Below are 7754 nucleotides of genomic sequence, written 5' to 3'. Positions count from 1 at the left end.
GCAAAAGCTAATTCCATATCTAGACAACTCAATATATCTCAATCAACCCAAGCTCTCAACACTAATAGATATAGTCATATTCATACACACAGATAAAATTTCTGAAGCACAACAACCACAAACATACATGTCATCATCTTCAAGAATCATATCACTTAATCCAGATAATGAATAATAATTTAAATCAAAACACAATTGTCTTTACAATTTAACACAATAAACATAAATCAACTAACATAGTTCCACACAATAACAACTGAACTCAAATAACAAAATGACAATAAACATAAATCAATAGGAGTATTTGTCCAACTGCTCTATCAAGACCCATATAATCTTGATCTCCACTGGCTCTCTTGTGTCTGGTAACTAGGTTGTGTCCATCAAGGTTCAAGCTCCTATTCCTCCTCATCACCGTTACCCGCCATCATATCCTCCTACTGCTTTGGCTTTGGCTCTGGTGCTACTAGGTAAGCACTCCCCCACTTGGACTCGGGGTTGCCCTCAGGCCATGGAATCTGCGCTGCAAACTGGGCTCTAGTCATAAGGAAATTTGCAGGGAAATCAGGGATGCCAATAGATAGGTTATACATGATGACCTGTAAAGTCACCACACTCTGCCTAATACTGGTGCACCAATCATGAATGTCGTCCTATCTAGTTAGACTCTGACGTATGTAGCTAGTAAACAAGTCGGCTAAAGGAACTGAGGGAGTTGAGGGAAGTTTGGGTGCTCTAACATTTCTGTGTGGAGGGGGAACTGGAGGAGGAGCGTTCATAGCAGACAACTCCCCCTTGTTGATGCAATTTCGATCAAAAAATGTCTTATTGAGGGGTGTTGTAGTTTCAGAGTGATATCTGACACTCCAACTACTCCATTTGCCTTACACAAGGCTGTCACCAAAGTTGGAAACCCAAGCTTACAGGAATCATTATCAGTTATCAACGCTATCTCCTGGGAAATGTAAGCTCCCACATCCATATCAATACTTGTCATAATACCAAAAACCATATACGATTGTTCCAGGTTGATGTCGAAAGTGTGAGAATTGGGACAAATGTTTGTGAAGGTGAAGGTGCTCCAGATAGTTGTCAGTGAACCCAGATGTTTCCTTAAAATTCTCACTGGCATCCCACTAATACCTATCTGATAACCATATCCTGGGAGGCACAAGGTGGATGCAATCAGGTCATGATCAGGATAACTGGACACGAAAGTGCCTAAAGGGAACTGTTGGAATGCAAGGGTATGCAACATCCTATTCAGAGAGCGGCGATCAAAGCGCACTAACTTGCCTCACACCTTGGAGGATCTAGAGCGAGGCTAAGCGTGGTCAGGTTCCCATGCATTTGCATAAAATTTCTTGACCAGGACTTCATTAATTTCATTTGGAAGGTTGGCTAAGACAAAATGTCATTTTCTCCTTTCATGTTCTTCTTGGATATGGTCATATTCCCTAGGTTTCAACTCAACACGCCTCTCAGGTAACAAACCTCGGCCCATAATGTTTTGATTGAATCTCTCTTATGCCGCCTCTGAAAAAAAGTGATCTTAATCATAATTGAGGACCAAGTTTTCCTCTTGGGCATCTATAGGTTGAGATCTAGAAGAAGACCCTCTGGTGGTCTTCCTCTTCTTCTCTTGAGCATTCTTGGGAGGTGCCATCTGCAAGAAACAAGTGTCGAGGAAGGAGTCAAAGCAACTGAATCAAGCAAAACAATGGTGTAGTTAGTTGGAATTCGCTAGGCGCCATGGTGTGTTGTGCGAATATGAAAATCTGTTGTTATTGTCAGGAAGAAGTCACTACGAGCACAGATGCGTTGAGCGAATGTGCAAAAATAGATGATGTAGGAATGATGATTTGTTATGCGAGTAAGTGCGCTCAACGAATATGTAGTCAGTGAGTGCAATGCAATAGAGTCGCTATGCGAATCTTGTGCTATGCGAAAGTGTCAAAAACAGTGTATATTGGCACAATAAGAGTGATAGATCAATGGATATCGTTGTGCGCCTCTTTCGCCTTGCGACTCAGGCACAAATAATGCATACAATTCTCTGGTCAAGTTTAGTCTAAGCAAAACCCTCTTTTTAAAAGAACATGTTCGCTCTACAATCAAATCTATACCAGCAAAATGACTACACCTTAGACATGTACATACCACACATGCACTTCAGATGGACAGAACCATGCACAAACTAACTCCTAAGCCATGAAATTCCTATAAACAGAGGAAGAAAAACTCATCTTGAATGAGGAATAAGGAATAATCTGTGAGCAAATTGAGAAGAAAGTGAGCACAATGGTGATTAGCTGTGCTAGTAATGGAAGAATAAGGAGGAATGTGGGAGCGTTGGGAGAAGAAGGAGTGGTGACGCAGTGCGAACAGGACGGAGAGTGTGGCTAGGGTAAAATTTTGAAAAGTTGTAAAATGAAAAGGAAAAGAGCAAAAATAAAAACAAAACCTACGCGAGGATTCGTAGAGCGCACCACAATTGTGCGCTATGCGAATTTGTTGTGCATTTATTGTGTTCCTCTTTTTCAGAACTTTTCTGAATATTTTATTATTTTTTTTTTAATTTTAGGTGTCAATCGCTAAGCGCACCTCATCTGTGCGCTGTGCGACTGACAATTTTTTTTTTTTGAACAACTTTCGCTTAGGGCACCACAGGTTGTGCGTTGTGCGACTAAAGCGTCAGAGATCAATTATCAAGCTTCATCAACACTTCCTCTCCACACTCAAACTTAACAATTACAGATAACAACATCAACAAACACACATATAAACAAACATTTGCTAGAGTGCCTACTAGCAAACATTTTTTTAACGTCACTAGCTTGACCCAGACATATCATGGTTCAGATAAATGAATAATTGTGGTGATGCGTTCAACCTCAACACGCAAGTAATGTTTCAATCTTTGACCATTCACAATCCAGCTTCTATTTGAATCCTTAGAATTTGGATCCATCAATTCTATAGCACCATAAGGCTTGACTGCCTTAATTACAAAAGGACCAGGCCATTTAGATTTCAACTTACCTGGAAACAGTTAATTGAACAACAATACCTGCTGTCGAGGTTGAAATTCTCTCTTAATCAGCTTCTTGTCATGGTACATCTTGAACCTTTCTTTATATTTCTTCGAAGAATTATAAGCAGTCAACTTCATTTCCTCTAACTCTTGCAACTAAAGCTTTCTTTTACCTGCACAAAGAAAAGAATCAAAGTTAAGAAATTTCAAGGCCCAATATGCCTTATGTTCCATCTCAACCGGGAGATGACATGACTTGCCATATACTAACTAGAAAGGTGTTAGCCCCACAGGAGTCTTTAAGGCAGTCCTATATGCCCAAAGGACATCATCTAACTTTGCAACCCAATCCTTTCTTGATGATGAAACTGTCTTTTCAAGGATTCTTTTGATTTCCCGGTTGGAAACTTCAGCTTGGCCATTGGTCTGAGGATAATATGGAGAGGCAATTTTGTGCCTCACATCATTGTGTGACAAGACCTTGGCTAATTGGGCATTACAAAAATGTGATCCTCCATCACTTATGAGGATCCTTGGCACACCAAATCTTGAGAAGATTTGTGTTTTGAGAAATTTGACAACTGTCTTAACATCATTCTTTTGGCATGCTGCATCTTCCACCCACTTACTAACATAGTCCACTGCCACTAAAATGTATTCATTGTTGTAGGAAGAAGAGAATGGTCCCATGAAATCCATTCCCCAATAATCAAACACTTTAACTTCTAAAATAGCATATAGTGGCATCTCATGTCTCTTTGAATTGCTTCCTATTCTTTGGCATTTATCACAACCTTTTGCATAAGCATGTGCATCTTTAAATAAGGTTAGCCAAAAGAATCCTGATTGAAGCACTTTGGCAATTGTCCTCTCTCCATTATATCCTCCATATGGCGAATTGTGACAATGCCATAGAATACCAACAACTTCCTCTACTGTGACACACCGCCTCAGTAAGTGGTTAGCACCCAACTTGAAGAGATAAGGATCATCCCAAAGATATTCTTTGGAATCATGTAATAACTTTTTCTTTTGCTGCCAAGTCAAGACATCAGGAAGAATTCCTGCTGCTTTAAAATTGACCATATCTACAAACCATGGCCTCTGTTGTATGAGCATCAGATGCTCATAAATAAATTCTCCTTTAATTTCTCCTTCCCTATAAGTCGCCTCAGGGTTAAGGAGGTGAGACAAATGATCAGCAATGATATTCTCACTCCCCTTTTTGTCTTTAATTTCCAAATCAAATTCCTGTAGCAGTAAAACCCATCTTATGAGACATGGCTTTGAATCAGACTTTTCCAGTAAGTATTTTATGGCTAAATGGTCAATGTAAATGGTGACATTAGACCCTATCAAATAAGGTCTAAACTTTTCAAGAGCATACACAATTGCCAAATATTCTTTTTCAGTTGTGGCATAATTCAATTGTGCATCATTCACAACTTTATTGGCATAGTGAATAACGTGAAAAACTTTGTCACGTCTTTATCCCAACACAACCCCAGTGGCATAATCACTAGAATCACACATTAACTTAAAATCTCGAGTCCAATTTGGTGCGACTACAACAACGGTTAAGATTAACTTCTCTTTCAGAATCTCAAAAGCTTTTAGACACTCCTCATCAAACTCAAACTGAGTGTCTTTCACGAGCAAATTGCAAAGGGGTTTAGCAATCTTGGAAAAGTCTTTTATAAATCTTCTGTAGAATCCAACATGTCCAAGAAAGCTTCTTACCCCTTTGACATTTGTAGGAGGTGGTAGTTTTTCAATCACATCAACCTTGGCTTTAACTACACTTATCCCTTTGAATGAGATCTTATGTCCTAAGACAATTCCTTCGAACCATAAAGTGGTATTTTTCCCAATTCAAAACAAGGTTTGTGGCAATGCATCTTTTCAAGACTACATACAGTTTTTGCAAGCATAAATCATATGATTTGCCAAAGACTGAGAAATCGACCATGAAAACTTCTATGCAATTCTCAACAAGGTCAGCAAAAATGGCTAGCATGCAAAGTTGAAATGTGGCAGGAGCATTACATAGACCAAATGGCATCCTTCGGTATGCAAACACACCAAAGGGACAAGTGAAAACAGTCTTTTCTTGGTCCTCAAGATTCACTACTATTAGGTTGTACCCGGAATAGCCATCCAGGAAACAATAGTACGCTTGTCCTGTCAGCCTTTCCAACATATGATCCATAGAAGAGAGAGGAAAATGGTCTTTCCTGGTGGCTTGATTTAACTTCCGATAATCAATGCACATTCTCCAACTTGTGAATGTTCTTGTAGGAATTAATTCATTCTTATCATTCTGCACAACATTCATACCCCATTTCTTAGGAACAACATGCACATGACTCACCGAAGCACTGTCAGAGATAGGATATATCATTCCTTCTTTAAGCAATTTAAGTACTTCCTTTCTCACCACCTCTTTCAATGTTGGATTTAATCTCCTATGTGGTTGTGCTATGGGTTTAAAGTCATGTTCCATCATAATCTTATGCATGCAATACGTTGGACTTATACCTTTCAGATTAAAGATGTGTCAACCTATTGCCTTTTTGTTCTCTTTTAAGATTTTCACCAATTTTGCTTCATCACTGTTTGACAGAGAATTGCTTATGATCATAGGCTTCTTAGAATTTTCCTCTAAAATCACATACTTAAGATGATCAGGAAGCATTTTTAATTTCATTTTATCCTGATCATCCAAGTTAGCCTTCTCCAATTTTTCCACTTTCACATCAGTGGATTTCTCTTCTTTCAATTTCTCCAAATGTTGTGAAATCTCCTCTACTTCAGATTCTTCTTCTACAGTTAGATCCTCGCATGCATTTACCAAAACACGCTCTAAGGGAGATTTCACATAAATCTGAATCCTCACTTTCTTAACCACATCATCCAAAACTTCAACTCTGAAACTGTTTCCTCTATCTTTTGGATGTTGCATTGCTTCCATTACATTAAAGGTTATTGTTTCATCATGCAATCTCACCTTTAGATGACCGTATCAACATCAATGATCATCCTAGCAGTCTTCATAAAGGGTCTATCAAGTATAAGGGGGACTTTAGTATCCTCCTCCATGTCCAAAATAACAAAATCCACTAGAAAAGTAAATTTGTCAACTTTCACTAAAACATCTTTAATAACTCCATATAGGTACTTAACAGACCTGTTTATTAGTTGAAGTGTCATCCTTGTTGGTTTTACTTCCATGTCCCCTATCTTCTTTAACATAGACAAAGGCATTATATTGATGCTTGCACCTAAGTCTATCAATACTTTTCCAATGGGGAACTTTCCAATTGTGCATGGAATATTAAAACTTCCAGGGTTTTTGAATTTTGGTGGTAGAAGTTTTTGGATGATGGCATTGCAATTCCCTTGCACCTCAATTGTTTCTTCCTCAATATACTTTCTCTTCTTAGTCAACAAATCTTTCATAAATCTAGCATAAGAGGGCATTTGCTGAAAAGGGAATTGTGATTTCCAGCTGTTTGAAGAGAGCCATGAATCTAGAAAATTGACTTTCCTTTTCCTTTCTTGAATATGTCTTTGGGTAAGGTAAAGGATTCAAAACTTGTTTTCCTTTATGACTCTCTTCCACTTCTTTCTTTTTATCTTCTTCTTCCTTAACTTTCTCTTCTTTCTCTTCAGTTAATTTTTCCTTTTCATCCTCCTTCCTCACAACTACACTTTCTAACACTTTACCACTCCTTGTAATTATAGCTTTGCAATGCTCTTTTGGATTTGGTTCAGTGTTAGCTCCAAATGCATTTACAGACTTATCTTCTAATTTCTTGGCCAATTGACCCATTTGAACTTCTAAATTCCTTATAGAAGATTATGTGCTCTTTTGATTTGATATGTACATTTGCATGAATTGTTGAAGAGTTTCTTCCAGTTTGGATATCCTATCAGATAAAATAGGTTGTTGTTGAAACTGTTGTTGTGGTGGTCTACTAGAACTAGCCTGACCCATGTTAGGATGCGGTCTCCATCCTTGATTATAATTTCCAAAATTTCCTTGACGGCCTTGATTTCCCTTTTCATTTACTTCTTCCTTTGCATTAGGCTGAATAGCACACTGTTCATTTTGGTGCTCTCCACTACACAATTCACAACCTTGCACAATTTGATGATGTCGTGCTTGAGATACAAATTGGAGTTCCTTAGTTAATTGTGACAACTTTTTCATCAAAGATTCAAGTTGTTGAGTCATGATTTTATTTTGGGCTAACAAGGCATCTTGGGATTGAATTCAAACATTCCTTTCTTCTGGGTTTGAACTCTCTCACTTTGAACATCATTATCATTAGATGTCATATTCTCAATTATCTCATGTGCCTCATCAAGTGTCTTCCACCTAATGTTACCTCCAACTGAGGCATCTAACATTAACTTTGTGTGAGATTTTAAACCTCCTAAGAAAAGGTTTAATTGAGTGGGAACGTCAAATCCATGAATTTGAGTCTTTCTCAACAAGCCCTTGAACCTATCCCAAGTTTGACTCAACGACTCTTTAGGCTCTTTGTTGAAAGGAGGAAATTTCCTGCTTGCCTTTATTGATCTTGGATTGGGGGAAATATTTATGCAAAAAATTTGCCACCACATCATCCCAAACAGTCAGACTTCCTGATGAGTCGATATTTTATTGATTTCACTTAGTTTATTGTGCTAGAATTAATCAGGGAATTGTGCTTAA

This window comes from Vigna radiata, chromosome 11, assembly GCF_000741045.1.
Source record: "Vigna radiata var. radiata cultivar VC1973A chromosome 11, Vradiata_ver6, whole genome shotgun sequence".
Lineage (NCBI taxonomy): Eukaryota > Viridiplantae > Streptophyta > Magnoliopsida > Fabales > Fabaceae > Vigna > Vigna radiata.
This window is presented reverse-complemented; position numbering follows the sequence as displayed.